Below are 19,544 nucleotides of genomic sequence, written 5' to 3'. Positions count from 1 at the left end.
CCCATTTTTAGGACCGTGAAAACAGCGGTGTACAGAAAAATACATTTTGTGAAAAATACACAAGCAAAACATGAACACATGTTATATTGCACACTGTAAACACAATCAAAGCTTCAAAAACACAGGAAAAACGGGACCTTTAAATGCAATGTAAGTCACTTTGGATAAAAGCGTCTGCCACATGCATAAATGTAAATACTTAAAGGTTGGGTAGGTAAGAATTGTCTAAAGAACTTTTTTTCAAATTGGCTTAAACTGTCTTTATATACCAATACATAATTAAAATGTAAGTACTTTGAAAAAGAGAGTATAAAAATTGAGTGACTATAGTGTATTTAATCTTCAAAAAACAGCTCATTAATTCCTACCGGGACGAAACAATGGATTGGCTTGCGCGACTGTCACTCTCCGTCGCCATGACTACCGCCGCTATTACTGGCTCCGCCCACGGTGCAGTTGCGCACCCGTTTTTAGGTGGGAGTGAATGGAATTAATGAGCTGTGTTTATTGAAGATTAAATACACTATAGTCACTCAATTTTTATACTCTCTTTTTCAAAGTACTTACATTTTAATTATGTATTGGTATATAAAGACAGTTTAAACAAATTTGAATAAAAATTGTTTTTTTTAGACAATTCTGACCTACCTTACCTTTAATTGATGAGTTGTAAATACAATATATAACAATACAATATACTAGGTATGATTTTACCCCTGAATTCAGCATATCGACACAACATTATAACCGCAAATCCCCCTTTCTCTGTCCGGATGCAGTCGTTTCTGTGAATTGCATTGCTTCTCTCTTTAGTTTTCAGGCGGTCTGTAAAATACACCTCAGATTTCTTCTCAAATCTATTTATACAGTCAATCTCAAAGCTCTTTCCCGTTATAGATGCGTTTTGTGTTTTTCGCTGCATTCACACTGTCATGCAGTCTTTTTGCAACACAATGTGTGTGTGTGTGTGTGTGTGTAACCGCAGTCACAGACGCACAACACACACCCTCTCACAGGACTCTTAAAGCTCACGGTTGGCTTTAGACATCAGCGTACGTCTGTGAGCAGCTGTTCAGCGCGGTTAATAACCAGATCCCTCCGCAATTCTGTGAACTGATTACATATACTGCAAAAATCTCATTTAAACATCAAGTCATTTCAGAACAAGTGCGTAAAAGAGTAAATATGTGCTGGCACACAAAGGCAAAACACATTAAACGCACATTTAGTTTGGCGCGATAGATAACAAACCAATGCAAATTCACTTCTGTTTGATGAAATGAAAGATGAAAGGTAAATATGTCCGTTTAGAAGGTAGTTTAATTGATCACAGTAGCTTTCAGAGAAACACAACATCTTTAAACACACACACACACACCCCTCACCAGTATAAGGTCTACAATCAGATCCCATTACAACGAGTCTATCCACCCGGTGTGTGTGTGTGTGTGTGCTGTGTAAACACACAGACTTTGAGAGCTGCACTAAGCTTCATGCTTAGAAAAGGGCATTAACAGAAGCTAGTGAATGATTGTAGGGCATTATTATTGAGCGCAGAGCGCAGACAATGTTAACGGATAACCGTTTAACCGTGAAAGCCCAGAAGAGCCTCCGCGTGACGTCTCAGAGCCTGTTAACGTGTCACACTGTTTGTGCATTTTCATCTGCCTGTGTTCAACATGCAAATCCACGCTGTGTGTGTGTGTGTGTGTGTGTGTGCGCTCAAACTGGCCGCACTGGTCTTTTGCTGCTCGCATGCACACACACTGATGGAGACGTTAAATATTTCAGTACTTTTTCCTCTTATAGATGTAGATTAACATCTGTCAGTATTTACTCATTATTCGTCTTAAACCTGCATGATGATTTTTTTAAACACTAAACGACATTTTGCATTTAAATTGTATATGCATTTAGCAGACACTTCTACCCAAAGCTTAGATACAACATATACAACCCAATGTTGTTGTTTCTCACACATACCTATCAAATGACTTCAGGAGACTTATAGTGCACAAATCATATGGACTTTTACAATGAATCATTTTTTTGAGGAGCTTAAAATTATGAACTTTTGTATGGAAAAGAGCAACGCAAAAAAGAAAGTCATTAGAGTTTAGATCATCATGAGGTGAGTAAATGATGACAGAAGTTTGATTTTTGTCTGAACGTCTCCTTTAATTCAGTGTGTTGTGTGTGTGTGTGTGTGTGTGTGTGTGTGTGGATGTCTTGTAAAGGAAATGACCGTCAGTGAATTTCCTGAGATGCTGTAAAGTCTTCGGTTACATTAACGCTTGTGGAGCTCCAGAGATTTCCTACATCAGACGCTCATTATCAGATCATCCTGTTAAAACTCTCTCTCTCACACACATACACACACACACACACACACACACACACACACACACACACACACACACACACACACACACACACACACACACACACACACACACACACACACACACACACACACACTTGCGCACTCTCTCTCTCTCTCTCTCTCTCTCTCTCTCACACACACACACACACACACACACACTTGCACTCTCTCTCACACACGCGTGCTGAATGCACACTCAGACACACTCACAGATCCTCTCTCTCACACACACACTGAATGCACACACACTCAGACACACTAACAGACACTCTCTCTCTCACACACACACACACACACACACACACACTCAGACACACTCACAGACCCTCTCTCTCTCACACACTCACACACACACACACTGAATGCACAGACACTCACACTCTCTCTCACACACACACACACACACACACACACACACACACACACACACACACACACACACACACACACTGAATGCACACACACACACACACACTGAATGCACACACACTCAGACACACTCACAAACCCTCTCTCTCTCTCACACACACACACACACTGAATGCACACACACACAGACTCACAGACACTCACACTATCTCTCTCTCACACACACACACTGAATGCACACACACACAGACTCACAGACACTCACACTCGCTCTCTCACACAAACACACTTACACTCTCTCTCTCACACACACGCGTGCTGAATGCACGCACACACACACACAGACTCACAGACACTCACACTCGCTCTCTCACACACACACACTTGCACTCTCTCTCTCACACACACGCGTGCTGAATGCACACACACACACACACACACACACACACACACACACACACACACACACACACACAGACACACTCACAGACACTCACTCTCTCACACACACACTGAATGCACACACACTAAGACACACTCACAGACCCTCTCTCTCTCTCACACACACACTGAATGCACACACACTCAGACACACTAACAGACACTCTCTCTCACACACACACACACACACACTGAATGCACACACACTCAGACACACTAACAGACACTCAAACACACACACACATACACACACACTAACAGACACTCTCTCTCACACACACACACTAACAGACACTCTCTCACACACACACACACACACGCAACGGTTTTAGTTTTAATTAACGATAATAACCCAATCTAAAGTGTCTAAAATAGCCTCAGAACGGCAGAGCAACATCGTTTATAATATTTGACTTAATTTGGCTATATTCATATTTGACCAGATGTTTCTCTATGCAAGCGTCTGATTCTCCACCCCACACACTGATAAACTATACAACTCATAGATAATAATAGACGGCAGTGAAATAAGCCAGACTCACCCTGATCAAGATCCAGACTGATGCCAATATAGAGACCAAAACACATGTAAAGATTGTGTATTTAATAACATGGCAACAATAATCAATGACTAGAAGATAACTCCACATAAGCTATTATACATTTGAACGAGCCAATAACCAGCTATTATACAATGGCTTCAAACGCAGCTCATCCAATCAGACGTCAGAATCAGATCTATCTGCATTATAAATCAGTCTCATAATGCTTCCGCTACGTAGATGATTTGAATCACAACAATAGTGTGTCTTGAATCATGAGAAAGCGATGAGTGTGTGAACAATCACAGGATGCCTTTGTGGTCCAGATCTCATAATCGACTAACTTTCCTCCTCCTCCCGTTTCCTTCATTTTATGAGCTTTGGCACCTCGATCATTGATCATAGAGGAGAGAAGAAAACAGCTCCACCCTTGCAGAGAGAGAGATCTGACACACACACACACACACACACACACTAATACGGTTTCGTTCGAAAACGCATCTTTTTCTCTCTGTTTTGGCCTTCGGTCCCCTTTTATTAAGGGGTGGTTGATTATGATTTGACTTTTCTAACTGTAGTTAGTGTGTAATGTTGCTGTTTGATCATAAACAACATCTGCAAAGTTACAACGCTCAAAGTTCAGAGTAAAGGGAGATATTTGCTTTTACAGAAATCACTTTTTAAGAACTACAACAAACGGCTGGTAGGAACTACACGAGCTTCCTCCCGTTAGTGACATCACCAGCCCTAAAATTAGCATAAACCCCGCCCCCTGAACACGATTTATAGATTATCAAGACAGAATATGAACGATTATAGTTATAAACTACATAAATTAATCAACTAAACATTCAGAAATATCCTGTTCTTCTACATGTGTCACTTCTTCTCGAGTCTCTCCATCATTGTCTGACTCCGGTGTGTACATAAAAGGCTAAAAGTTTTTGAAATGTTCAGTGTGTGTGTGTGTGTGTGTGTGTGTGTGAGGTAAAAGAACACAAGCTCCTGTAGCTCCGCCCCCTGTGCTGGCAGCAGCTCATTTGCATTTAAAGGGACGGACACAAAACGGTGTGTTTTTTTGCTCACCCTCAAAAAGTGACGATTTTAACATGCGATATAAAAATATCTGTGGGGTATTTTGAGCTAAAACTTCACACACACACTCTGGGGACATCAGAGACTTATTCTATATCTTGTGAAAACGCATTATCCACCCCAAAGTGGATACATTTGAAAACGAAGTTTACACGTTGTATATAGACTGTCAAAACGGAGGCATTTAAAAACGATGACGTAAGTTTAGTCATGTGACGCATATTGTACCAATAGATATACATGTTTATACCAGTATTGTGCCTGTTATGTGCTTTTCACTTTCACACTGTTGCTAAAATATGTTACTTTGCACACTCTTCATATCACAGTCCTGCAAAGATGACAGACATTTTACCCACATTTGCTTAGAGCAGTTGTATAATGTATTATTTGTAAGCTTTTATGAGGGTTTTCCGACGTTTCAGTGTGGATGAGACACTTTTGGAAAACGCTAGTATGGACAAAGAGTTTTTAAATGTATCCGGATTAATATAGAGAATAAAAAAAATGCCAGAGATAAAGCATACGAGTGTGTTTCAGCACAAGATCATCTCTCAGTCTCGGGACGCACGTTCACCTGAAGGAAAGTAATATCTCGGATCTGCTGGTGTTCACGGCACCGGAACGCTTTCATTTCATTGTGATGGAGACGCAGTCGAGCGTGACATTATCATGTCAGCGGTCTGCAGACACTCAGGGTTTGTGATGGAAGATCACAGACGATGAAGATCAAACAGAGAGACACACTTCAGCCACACACACATCCAGTCAGTGGCCAGTAAATGCCCCCAAAACTGCTCAAATCACAAGACATCACAAACCAGTCTCTTACAGCAGGGGTTTCAAAGCCAAATTTAAGGCTTTTAAAGACCTTTTTTAAGACCTGCACACATAAAATGAATATCGTATTGTGGGTCAATGTCTACGGTAACATCCTAAACCATATACTGACTGATTTAAACAACTTTACAGCTCAAATAATACAAGTTTGACAAAAAAAACCTTTAAACCATTTTTCTGTATAATTTTATCCCATAAAACTTATCTTTGATCACCAAAATTACATATTTAAACAGTCTTTCCTTCAAAAAAATTATTTTACATGCCTTAAAATATCTTGAATGTAACTCGACACCCTTGCCTCATTTAGTATGCGTGGTTCTATGAATATGCAAATGAGCCCCGCCTCCACTCACTCACTCAGAGATCCATTGGTGGACGATCACACGTTGATCTGATTGGTTACAAGGTAGTGTGTGACGTCAGAAACACCAGCGATTTCAAACCGTGTTTTTGAGACTGTCTTTGGTTCACTGCAGTTTTAAGGCATTTTATTGTTTGTCACATGCAAAAATTGAAAGTAAAAAAAGATACAAATAAATATAAAATTTTCCAGTTTGTTTTGCTAGTATTTATTTGTTGCCCCTGACAAATTTGCATACAGTTCATGAACATCATTTAACCCTCTATGGGACTAATTCTGAAATCACAACTACGAAAAAAATACTTTATATTTTGCATATATTTAAGACAAAAAATTTTTTTTAAACATTAAAAAGCTTATTAACATTCCATTTCATCTTGTGCTACTATATTTGCAAATTATATATAATATAAATGCAATTCTCTTAGCGTAATTTATAAATGGCGTTGTCCCATAGAGAGTTAATATAGTTAATTATTATTTATGCATCATATTTCAGTAGATTCAGAACTTTCTTGCTGTTGATATTGACATGAAGCAAGAAGTTTGAAACCAAAGCTGAACCGAAACGCACAACTATTTATATTTCTGTTAACAAATCTGAAGGTCGCTTACTGGATCATTAAAGATAAAAGTTGTCATATTACAAATGTTGATTGCAAGGCTTATAAGCTGCTAGATAACTTCTCTCTTAAAGGGATAGTTCACCCAAAAATTATAATTTTGTCATCATTTATACACAACCTCAACATTTTGTTCCAAAATCTGTTTGACTTTTTTCTATGGAACTCAAAAAAAATTTTTTTTTTGTAAACGTTGTCCAAAACAGGAGACCTTGAAGTTTCCATCTAGCTCAATTTTATTATCATTTTGTCTTGGAATGGATGAATTTACCAATGTAAGAAAACAATAGCACATTTTTAGTGATTTTTTTTTAAACTCAACTCAAACAAATCCTCCTGAAGTTTGGATTTTTTCCTTTAGAAAGTTTTACTTGGATATTCTAGATATCCAGATTAAATTTTGACTACATGTAACAATCCCTAAGCAAGTTATAGCCATTTATTACAACATTATTATAGGCGATTTTCAGTGAAAAGCTGGTGTTTTAATAGAACACTGAAGCCAAAGTATATATATGAACCAATCTGGGCATGAGGATGGGACTAAGCATCAACAATCATTCCTGTTTGGCTCAGAGAAACAAACCACATGGGTTTCTTTGACGAATCAATGCTGATCAAAACCTAATGACGCAATCACATTCACTACGGAGCCTCTGAATGTCCAAACGCGATCAACCCGTCTTTAAGGGTTAAGAACAAATTGGGCAACCAAATTGAGTACAAAATACTACCAAACTAGCTGCTTATATTACCCACGGCCATTAGATATTTAAAACAGTAATATACCAAACATAAACTAATCTTGACAAACTATATCATTTGAAAGCTTACAATCTTTAGTTTTCATATTGGGAGACTGATTTTCAAAATAAATAACAGAGGAGCCGTAATTGATCAATTTGCAAGAATATATGTTCATACTCCTAAGGCGTGATCAGACCTTTATTTTGAAATAGTGATGAACATGATAAATCATGAAAGAATGATAGAAACCTCAGTTTGTTTTCATGCCAAGAGTTCAAAAGATAGCATCCATTCAATTCTTTTAGAAAAAAAGTTCTGAAAATGTTTTGAATATAAAGAAAACAATAATAGATTCAGCATTAGTGATGTGGCAGCGAGCTATAATGCACACACGGGATCTTCTGTGTTTCTTAGAGGTTGAATTCATTTCAAAATCTGCCAAACTTCCAACACTACTTCTGAATAGGATGTCTACTTCATAAATTGTATGAAAATTGTAGAAATAATGGTTCAGACTCAAACCACATATGGAAATGGAGGCGCCCTTATATGGGCAGTGATGTCCACTAGTGGAGAAGTGTGGTACTGCGCACAAACTAAATCTCACTGAACGCTCATTTTCTGAGATATCAACCTAACATTTGAAACACAACTTGTTCAGATTTTTGCATTTTTAGAGTCCACCAGGTTTTGAAAATATATATTATATATAAAATATGAATAATTAAATGTTTAACATTGTACATTTTCATCAACTCAAACTTCTATAACTTTTTTTCTGTTTAACTTCCTTCATTTATTTCACTACAACAATCTGCCAAATGTCTTCTTAAAAACAAGACCAATCTTAAGTCTATATTCCAAAGTATTCCTTAATTACAACCATTTAAGTTCCGAATGTGCGTTTTCATGTCTATTTAAAAAAGGGGGTGCCGCTTAAGGGGTTAAATTATTTTAAGTAAAACCTTGAAGGCCTGGTGCCAGAACCAGAAACATTAATTGGGGAACTGTAACCCGAATCGCTTAATTTCTCATGATTCACATCCCAAATCATCTGTGTGTGTAATAATTAAGGAAGCATCTGTGATTCTCCACAGCATCATAGACCACATGAGCACGTAACGTTAAACACACACCGAGCGACCTCTGCTCAGCCGCTGATAAGTGCTTGTTTTGCGAGTGTTTTGGTCCTGACTCATAGACTGAAAACACCACATTCTCTCACCGGCTGCAGATAAAATCACTCTTGTTTTCAGGAGTTCAACAGAGACTGACGCTGTTGGAGGACAGCAAACAGCATCACGTCACACGACAGTGAGTAACGTCCTCGCGTCATTGAGAGTTTGACTGAATGAATCGATGATCTCAACCCACGTATGATCGCGAAAACAGGATTTTTTTGGCTCTATTTGGATAAAAGTTGTGACGTTTACATCTCAAACCGTCCCACTAATCTTTTGTGTGATGTAAATGTGCCGTGATTGCAGGACACACTCTTAAAGGTCTGTTTTATCGGCCTCTGGAAGCCCATTAGCTGGATCCGGTGCACTCAGACACCGGCTTGGCAATTCTTCTCAATTTTCCTGACAGATCTGGTGTATCAAACTCATTTGGCTGAGTGCACCGAGTCACAGAGAGACACTTTCAGTTCAGCCAATGTGTGCTAATGGCTCTCATCCTCATCAGCCAATCACAAACACACACCCAACCGCACAGGGCCAATCAGAAATGCACATTTCACAGCCTAGAAGCCAAAAAATGTACATCTGAAAACAACTAGAAATGTTGACGCTGAAACACTCAGTTTGATTAGGCCAGAAATTAATAAAAAGTGGAGATGCGACGCAATGGATAAAATATGTATATGAGGGAGCGGTGGTTCTCTAAAACCAATCAACTTAAAGATGCAAAGGGTTTTAACATACAAACCACCAGCAGCACAATGTCAAATTAAAGCATCTAAACAATAAAAAAGAAAAATCTTGATCAGTGCTAATTTTGAATTTTGTAAATTCATGTGTTGTTAGGCAAGTAAACATCTTCAGTGAATTATTTTTATTTAATTAACTAGGAAACTGTCTAAATGGAGGTGTGGTAATGTGTGTTTGTGTGGCGTCTGTGCAAACGGATGTGCTTTTGGATGTAGCCAGAGGTCAGTGACCTTTCCACAGATCTAAACGCTGGGTGTTCGCCAGCCATCTGACCTGACCTCTGTGTGTGTGTGTGTGTGTGTGTGTGTGTGTTTGATCTAGACCGACTCGCAGGCGTCACAGCGGAGCAAGATAGATTATCGTAACACACCCAAAACACACACCAGCGTAAGACACACAAAAAGCTCTCTGGATGACGGTCTGGATAAAATGAGTTCAGTAACACTATATCCTTAAAGGCCCCATGAAATCAAAATGAACAATTCTTATGTTATGTTTAAATGGAATATTTTAGTATTTCTTCTAAATGATTTATCCGTGTGCATCATTATTTTAAATTCACGATCTGACGATTTTATATTGTGATCAATCTTCAATCCGTCCATCTACTTTTCCAAGTGAATCGCAGAGATTTTATCTTTTATGTACTCGTAATAATGTTAAAATACAGCAATTACTGCCTAGATGCCTGTTCTGATTGGCCAAATTATATCAAGCGTCTCCACATGTGACTTTCATGCACGGTTACGCTTTTTTTTTTTACATGCGCTGAATCACATTTTCGTTTCGCTTTGGATTTTGGCTTTCAAAGATTATAAAAACGTGATAATCAAGATAAAATGATCATTGCACCACATGCCGTTCCTTTCCTTTAAAGCGGTGTGTGTTCGCCCCTCCTCAAAAGCCAAAACTTAACATCCAAATCAGTCAAATCATGTAACGGGACTGTCGTAAATGCAGTCTACATCGGCACATGCTTTACACAGAGTCGTGTAAGCGGCCCCTAAGTGAATATCTAATGCTTTTTTCAACGGAAATTATCACTTGCACAGTGTGATTTATTTCCTGCAGTTGTGTACTTACAATATCCCAAAAGTCTCCAAATATTTTTTATTTCAGAGAAATTCCCATTTTAAATAATGGCCCGTCCCGGAAAAAAATGTAGCCTGTCAATGACACAATATCCGCGGCGCTATCCTCGGTTTCCGCTCGTACTGCCATAGCCATGACGTAACCATGGTGACAGACGTGGACAACTGCGTAGTGCGTAACGTTTAGCGGCACGCTGTTCTCATTTCGTTCAAACATTATGGACCATGGCAAGCAGACTTTGAGACCAAAAAGGAGAACTAAAATGAGGCTCAATATCGGCGTGGCATTTTCAAAATGCCGAGAGCTAGCGTCCGCGACTAACTTGGACTTGACAGAGCTTCACGAGTCACGACTTGACAGCGACACCGCTCTTGAACATACTTAATTAGACAAGTGAGCAAATGTACATAAAACAAATCAATGTTATATATAGCTCAACATGATGAAATGTTAGAATATGATCTGTATGTTATTCTGATGTTGATCTAGCTTACTAGTAAACTGCTAGTTTCATATAAAAACGAACTAACACATAGAATAACATTATAATTTTCAACACACACTGTTAATATGATAGTGTAACGTTAGAGCGAGTGAACAGCGCTGCGTTACCTCAAGTTTAATTCGTCAAATAAACTGACCTGTGTGAGTATTAATACAGAACTTGCGGGTAGTTCGGTAGAATTAATCCTTTTTCCTTTATATCCGCGGGACTCGCGTGTGATATCTGTGTATTATTAGCAATCGCGGCCTTCATACGACTGTAATCTTAAAAAACATCAATGTTTTCACTCATCCATAAACATTATTAGATCCATCAGCTTGACAGCAAGTCCCATCATTCAGCTCATCACTGCGTCATCAACCTACGCCTGTGTTATTGTAAGAGGTTAGCGACCCCTAGCGGCGATTTAAAAAAAACAAACATATTGTAGCTTTAACCCCATAAATGCCGAACCAAAGGAAAGAACAGCAAATCACAACTATTCACAGTTCGACTGCGGCGCTACAGTATTAAATACTCAGTACTAATCAAACGATCTGTATCAGACAAAGAAATAGTGACACATGGTAAAAACACTGTTACTCACACACTTGTGTCCAATATAGTCGTCACTGCATCATCTTTTTATTTTCAGTCTCTCTGAAAAGCCTGCGTTGAACCATGTCTTGTTTAAATAAATATGAATCCACAGTAAAATGAAGCGAACGAACAAAGTGTTGTCCAGGAAGGCGATGCAAAGGTTGTGTTTTTCCACTTCAAACGTCTTGTAATCCTCTATGGTTTTGTTGCTGGAGTAATCCAACTTGCATCTTTCTCGTATTTACGACCACATGACATGTGTGAATAAGTGGGCGGGGCTAAAGAGGCGATGATGTAGAAGTAGGCGTGGATCTTCTTTCGTCGCACTGTTACATCATAATGTGACAAAATCCAAAACGAGTCATTTTGTTAGACTAACAATGAAGTTTTGAATATTTTTATAGTGCAATAAAAATAGTGCAAAAGTTAAAGGAAAATTTTGATTTCTCAATTCATTTAACAAATGATGCTACACACACCGCTCTATGTCAATGTGTCTTTTGTCCACATCTACAGCTGAATAGGACAGACGACCCCCTCACACACACTCCTCAGATTCACGTTTCTGGACACTGACTGAGTGAGCTTAAAACACACGAGAGACACATGAGAGCGACCAGAGCTTGCAATCACTTACATCACTCTCGTTTCTCCGAGCAAAACACCGCTACCAAGAATCACGTCGGAGTTCATTTTTAATATGCATAAACCGCAATAGAACAAATAGAACATTATGCAACTCACAGTACAATCACTAGTGACTAAAGTCCACTCACTGTAAAGTGGAATTTAAGGGCTGGTCAATGACTCAACTAGAGAAATACCTCCAACACACACACACACACAGAGAGAGAGAGAGAGAGAGAGAGATATATTTAATGGTTCGAGAGCAGCTTTATGTCTGGTTTTTGGTTCTGTGTTTTTGCACAGATGTCCAGGCATGAAACAGCAGCATCTTTTCTCTCTCTCTCTCTCTCTCTCTCTCTCTCACACACACACACACACCTGCTTTTACTTTAGACCCACAAAAACACATTTATGACCTTAAAAGTTTTCACGCTCAATAATTCAAATACTGACTTTTTTTTTTTACTTTAAGAAAACTGAAGTAACACTTTACATTGTCCATGTTGTCACAATACAAACTACGGTATTATATCTTGACAAATAGTGTTTACTTCTCTATTATTATTAGGTATGTAGCCTATAGGTATGCATTAATGTCATGTGTAGCCTATATTGTATTAGTTAAAAGTGTTAAATGAGATGCAAATTAGCATATGCTATATTCTCTATAGGTACAATGCGTATTTTTTTTTGCTTTTTGGCTGGAATCAAGTTTTTTAAATACAAATTAAACAACAATAACAAATGTTATTGTAGTAGCCTAATAGCCTAACGTGCGATTGCAAGCAACCCTACAGATTAAAGTGAATAGTACCTTGTTATTTGCGTAAAAACATAAGAAAGAGGCTAAAATAAGAACTGTAATGTAAACTGTGCACCAAAACAACCACAAACATTCAACAAATGCAACACAAAATCCGGGATTTTATGAATGAAACACACGCGCATTAGTGCAGCCATGTGTGCAAAACATCCGAATAATTTCCCGAACCAAGCAATGAATGAATGAATCGACCGAATCTTCTAAACACAACTTAATCATCCGAATCGAGATGACTAACCCTGATTTAATGATCCGAATCGCGATCCCGCTTGAAACCGATTGCGCGCACACACGCACGCGCGCGCACCGTCAGAACACCGGGAGCTCGTGCACCGGAGATGAAGATAAACTCAAAAAACTCAAAACCACCCCGAAGCAGTTCAAGAAGACACACACGGTCTTACCGGTTAAACCCCACCGGAGGATGAGTGACAGAATCCGCTGTGCTGCTGAAATGTGTTGTGTTTCTCTCTCATGATCTGCTCAGTTCAGTGTCACATTACATCCAGCTCTTTCTATTTCCACACACACACACCGCGGGCGGATGGAAAACACGGAGTGGGTTTCAATGATCCGGGATTCTGGCGGAAACCCAATCCAAATACTTCTGGCGCGTCGAGGGGACAATGACCCAAATTGTGTAAGCAGCAAAAACTGTCAGTTTAATAACAACACTAACTTACAAACACATTCAAAAATAGAGCAGTCTCTTTTACGTTAATTAAGCATTATAAAATATTTGTTTTTATATATATATATATATATATATATATATATATATATATAGAGAGAGAGAGAGATTTGTAAATTATATTAAATAGATACCTAAATAAAATACAACATAATATAATAATAAATTAAATATATTATATAAAAAATATATTTATATATATTTGTAGTTTGGGTTCGGTAAGAATTGTAAAAAAAAAATTAATAAGTCTCTTCTGCTCACCAAGGCTATATTTATTTGTTTAAAAAAATATAGTAAAAATAGTGTAATATTATTACAATTTAAAATAACCGTTTAATGTGAATATATAGTAAAATGTAATTTATTCCTGTCATCAAAGCAGATTTTTTAGCATCATTATACTTGTTCAGTGTCACATGATCCTTCAGAAATCAGTATAATATGCTGATTTGCTGCTCAAGAAACATGTATTACTATTATTATCAATGCTTTTTTTCAGGATTGTTTGATGAATAGAAAGTTTTAAAAAAAGCATTTATTTAAAATAGAAAGCTTTTGTAACATTATACAAAACCGTTCAAAAGTTTGGGGTCAGAAAGAATTGTTTTCTTTAGATTTGATCTGTTATGAAATATGGGTAAGGGTGTGTGTGTGTGTGTGTGTCTGCCTACTGTACTGTTTTCCAGGCTGAAGTGAGTGATCCTCGCATGGACTCCGCACTCCGTGTTTTGCGGCTCCTCGGAGTAACAAAGAACATATTTGAGATCCGCGGCAGCAGCAGCCTGACTGGGCGTGACGTCAGGGAGCCACACACACACACACACACACACGCACGCACGCACGCACGCACACACACACAAACGTTGTGTTTTCATGTTTTATGGTGTGACGTCAGGGAGCCAAACACACACACACACACACACACGTTGTGTTTTCATGTTTAACGGGGCCTTTCCATAGACGATTTTTATACTGTACAACTTGTATATTATGTCCCTACACAACACAACACACACACACACACACACACACACAACACACACACTAACCTGCCCCCTAAACCTACCATCACACACACACACACACACACACACAGACACTAACCTGCCCCCTAAACCTACCATCACACACACACACACACACACACACACACACACACACACACACACACACACACACACACACACACACACACACACACTAACCTGCCCCCTAAACCTACCATCACACACACACACACACACACACACACACACACACACACTAACCTGCCCCCTAAACCTACCAACACACACACACACACACACACACACACACACACACACAGACAGACACTAACCTGCCCCCTAAACCTACCATCACACACACACACACACACACACACACACACACACACACACTAACCCGCCCCCTATACCTACCATCACACACACACACACACACAAAAACACACACACACACACACACTAACCCGCCCCCTAAACCTACCATCACACCATCACACACACACACACACACACACACACACACACACACACACACACACACACACACACACACACACACACACACACACACACACACAGACAGACACTAACCTGCCCCCTAAACCTACCATCACACACACACACACACACACACACACACACACACACACACACACACACACACACACACACACACACACACTAACCCGCCCCCTATACCTACCATCACACACACACACACACACACACACACAAAAACACACACACACACACACTAACCCGCCCCCTAAACCTACCATCACACCATCACACACACACACACACTAACCCACCCCCTAAACCTACCATCACACACACACACACACACACACACACACACACACACACACACACACACACACACACACACACACACACACACACACACACACACACACACACACAGGTTTATGTAATGAAGATTTCAGTTTATGTTAAAGGCTCATTTCCATTGTGGTCCTTGACACTGTACCAACATCAGTGACACCAGCACTTCATATACACACTAACACGGTCAAAAGGCACAATAAAGGTATAAGATTAACACTGATTTACATAAATATAAAGTTTATATATATATATATATATATATATAAACACGCATGTTTCCAGTCACTGTGTGCGTGTGTGTGTTTGAAAGACAGGACTGAACAATAAGGGTCATGAGTTGTGTTAAAGGTCACCATCTGCATTGATTTCTGCCCGTCTCCACTTATCTGCACACGCAGCCTTTCTGCTATCTTCACATATGCAAATACACACAAGCCTGCGGGCCCGGGGGTGTTACGGACAGACACACACACACACACACACCGAACGACTTCCTCGGCCCGTCTGAAGACGTGAGACGCGTTCAGGCCGCACACCACTGTGTGATAAAGCATGAGGTTTCACAAATGCAAGTTTGAGTTAAATCAAGCCATTATATACGCATTTGCATTAAAGGGATACCTCACCTCTGGAAAGATGAATGTGTGTTTAAAATGGGTCATTTATGTAGTAGAAATGAATTTGGAGCCTTCTAGACTGAGAAAAGCCAGAAATTTTATTTTAGGCCTATGGGGATGAAAGACAACAACTCCCAGAATGCACTTGCTTCGCTGCCCTACGGGGACACGCCCAAGCCACGCCTACCGGTTCCAGCGCAGTTAAACAACAAGGCTAGGCTACGAGTGAGTCTCCGTGACGAGTCTGCCCAGGATTTCGAGATCGCCCAAAATGTCCGGGATTTGGCTTTAGCGTTCTACAGTCGCCGTTCCTCATGTTTCCTGCGGCGCGCGGGACGAGGCTGGCGGCCGCGGGAGAACGGCGCGAGACTGATGGCCGCGGGAGAACGGAGCGAGACTGACGACCGCGGGAGAACGGCGCGAGACTGACGGCCGCGGGAGAACGGAGCGAGACTGACGGCCGCGGGAGAACGGCGTGAGACTGACGGCCGCGGGAGAACGGAGCGAGACTGACGGCCGCGGGAGAACGGAGCGAGACTGACGGCCGCGGGAGAACGGCGTGAGACTGACGGCCGCGGGAGAACGGAGCGAGACTGACGGCCGCGGGAGAACGGCGCGAGACTGACGGCCGCAGGAGAACGGCGCGAGACTGACGGCCGCGGGAGAACGGCGTGAGACTGACGGCCGCAGGAGAACGGCGCGAGACTGACGGCCGCAGGAGAACGGCGCGAGACTGACGGCCGCGGGAGAACGGCGTGAGACTGACGGCCGCGGGAGAACGGCGCGAGACTGACGGCCGCAGGAGAACGGCGCGAGACTGACGGCCGCGGGAGAACGGCGTGAGACTGACGGCCGCGGGAGAACGGCGCGAGACTGACGGCCGCAGGAGAACGGCGCGAGACTGACGGCCGCGGGAGAACGGCGTGAGACTGACGGCCGCAGGAGAACGGCGCGAGACTGACGGCCGCGGGAGAACGGCGCGAGACTGACGGCCGCGGGAGAACGGCGCGAGACTGACGGCCGCAGGAGAACGGCGAGCAGGACGAGACTGACGGCCGCGGGAGAACGGCGAGCAGGACGAGACTGACGGCCGCGGGAGAACGGCGAGCAGGACGAGACTGACGGCCGCGGGAGAACGGCGAGCAGGACGAGACTGACGGCCGCGGGAGAACGGCGAGCAGGACGAGACTGACGGCCGCGGGAGAACGGCGTGAGACTGACGGCCGCGGGAGAACGGCGCGAGACTGACGGCCGCAGGAGAACGGCGAGCAGGACGAGACTGACGGCCGCGGGAGAACGGCGCGAGACTGACGGCCGCAGGAGAACGGCGAGCAGGACGAGACTGACGGCCGCGGGAGAACGGCGTGAGACTGACGGCCGCGGGAGAACGGCGCGAGACTGACGGCCGCAGGAGAACGGCGAGCAGGACGAGACTGACGGCCGCGGGAGAACGGCGTGAGACTGACGGCCGCGGGAGAACGGCGCGAGACTGACGGCCGCAGGAGAACGGCGAGCAGGACGAGACTGACGGCCGCGGGAGAACGGCGTGAGACCGGTGGCGTGATTACTGATGAGCGGCGCCTGTGAGATGCACCGGTCTCGTATCTCTCACGGAGGAGCGGGGATTTTCTTAGCAATGTTAAAACACACATCAACCGATCATTGTTCAGCGTTCATGTAAACACTGCATTCAGATTCACCGATCGGGATGAGTTCAGTTAGAGTGAAACTAAAGGTGTGCATGTAAACAATGAATGGCGACGGCAGAAAGCTAAATTTTGGACGATCTCGACGGCCGGACGTGTCCGGGAAAAAGAGGATGGTAACCGCTACTACTCCGCTTTCTCCACAGAACAAGAGCCTGTTAGCTTAGCTTCCAGATAAAAGATGGCTGACACTATTTGCACATTCTGTGAGTGAGATCCCTCCTCTATGGCCGGTTTAAAACATGCGGATCTAGCGCCTCCTACTGGTTGTAGTCTCGAGCCTCTGGCCAAAAAAGCTTCCGATGACGCAAAATGACGATTTTTGCATCATCTAAGGATTTTTTCCAGACAAAAAATACATAAATCTCTCGTCTCAGGGGGACATGAGGGAGGGAAGCACGGTAATTAGAAAATACTACAGGTTTTCTACTGATACAAAGCAAAATCCTGAAGTATCCCTACAAGGTTAAAAGAAAAGTTGACAACTGAAAATGAGAATTTGGTCATCGCCTCATTTTTGTTCCAAACCCATATGGCTTTCTTTCGTTTGTTGTACTCAAAAAATTAGAGCAGAATGAGATCCAACGACTTTCAGACAAAAAGTACCATTAAGTATCACAAAAGTATGACTTCATGATTCTTCCTTTTACTTCCATAGGAAACATTCTGCTTAACATCTCATGTCATATTTCACAGAAGAAATCACGGTGAGACTCATTTTTAGGTGAACTATCCCTTTAAATGCCTTGGTTTGATCTGAAGTGTGTGTATATAGAGTAAATTAACATATGATTTGCATGCAGATACACTTTTAGAAGCACATTTGTGTAGTTGCGCTCAGGTGTGGCCGAGCAGATTCAAACATGTGGGTTCATCAAAGGGCCATTTAGTCACATGACCTGAATCGATTAATTAAATGTCAGAGTAACTCTCTCTCTCGTATATTGAAGCCGATTGCATGCAAACACACACTCATATTTCCTCTTCTGCTGTTTTTTATAACCTGCAGCTCCTGATCTCACAGATTGCCGTGTGCTAGAACATAAACGGCGTTATGAATATTATCACATGCAGGAGTGCTGAGCTCTAATGAGCGATAAAGTGCCACACACACACACACAGACACAGACACAGACACAAACACACACACACACACACACACACACACACACACACACACACACGCCACAGGAAACAGAATCTGATGCCTTCCTCTGGTGCTCCATATGCTGCTGAGCTCTGATTGGCTGCTGACAGAGCGACATCATACTGCATAAAGATAACGATGCTGAACCAAACGAAGAAGAAGAAGAAAAAAAAAAGATAACGATGCTGAACCACTTCTGCACACTGACCCTTCAGAAACCACAGATCCAATGATGTTTGAAGACATTGCTAAATATAAAATGGCTGCCTTCACGTCAGTGTGCAGATCTTATTTCTAAACGCTTCAATGTTATTTTATAGATGAATTAAAGAGTTAGTTGACCCAAAAATGTAAACTCTGTCAGTAATGACTCTCCCTCATGTTGTTCAACCCCGTAAGACTTTCGTTCATCTTCGGAAACACAAATGAAGATATTTGTGATTAAATCTGAGAGCTCACTCCTCCATAGGCTTCTGTTGTAATTGAAACGTCAGAACGGAGGCTCACTATTGGCCGACGCTGGTCATGTGTGATGCTGGCCAATAGTGAGCCTACGTTTAAGCAGG

At 41.7% G+C, this 19,544-nt stretch overlaps 1 protein-coding gene across 1 annotated transcript in view; it reads right to left on the bottom strand.

The window, feature by feature from the left end:
* Window positions 1-13,488, bottom strand: part of LOC306989397 (zinc finger MIZ domain-containing protein 1) — a 48,211-nt gene extending 34,723 nt beyond the window's left edge. The window contains exon 1 of the mRNA XM_079595091.1: window positions 13,366-13,488. The gene's annotated coding sequence lies outside the window, so the exon portion shown is untranslated. The remainder of the gene's footprint in view (window positions 1-13,365) is intronic.
* Between the last annotated feature and the right edge of the window lie 6,056 nt (window positions 13,489-19,544).

Source organism: Phoxinus phoxinus (assembly GCF_949152265.1).
Source record: "Phoxinus phoxinus genome assembly, chromosome: 21".
Classification (NCBI taxonomy): Eukaryota; Metazoa; Chordata; class Actinopteri; order Cypriniformes; family Leuciscidae; genus Phoxinus; species Phoxinus phoxinus.
Note: the sequence above shows the minus strand (reverse complement) of the source record. Positions and strands in the feature narration are given on the sequence as shown.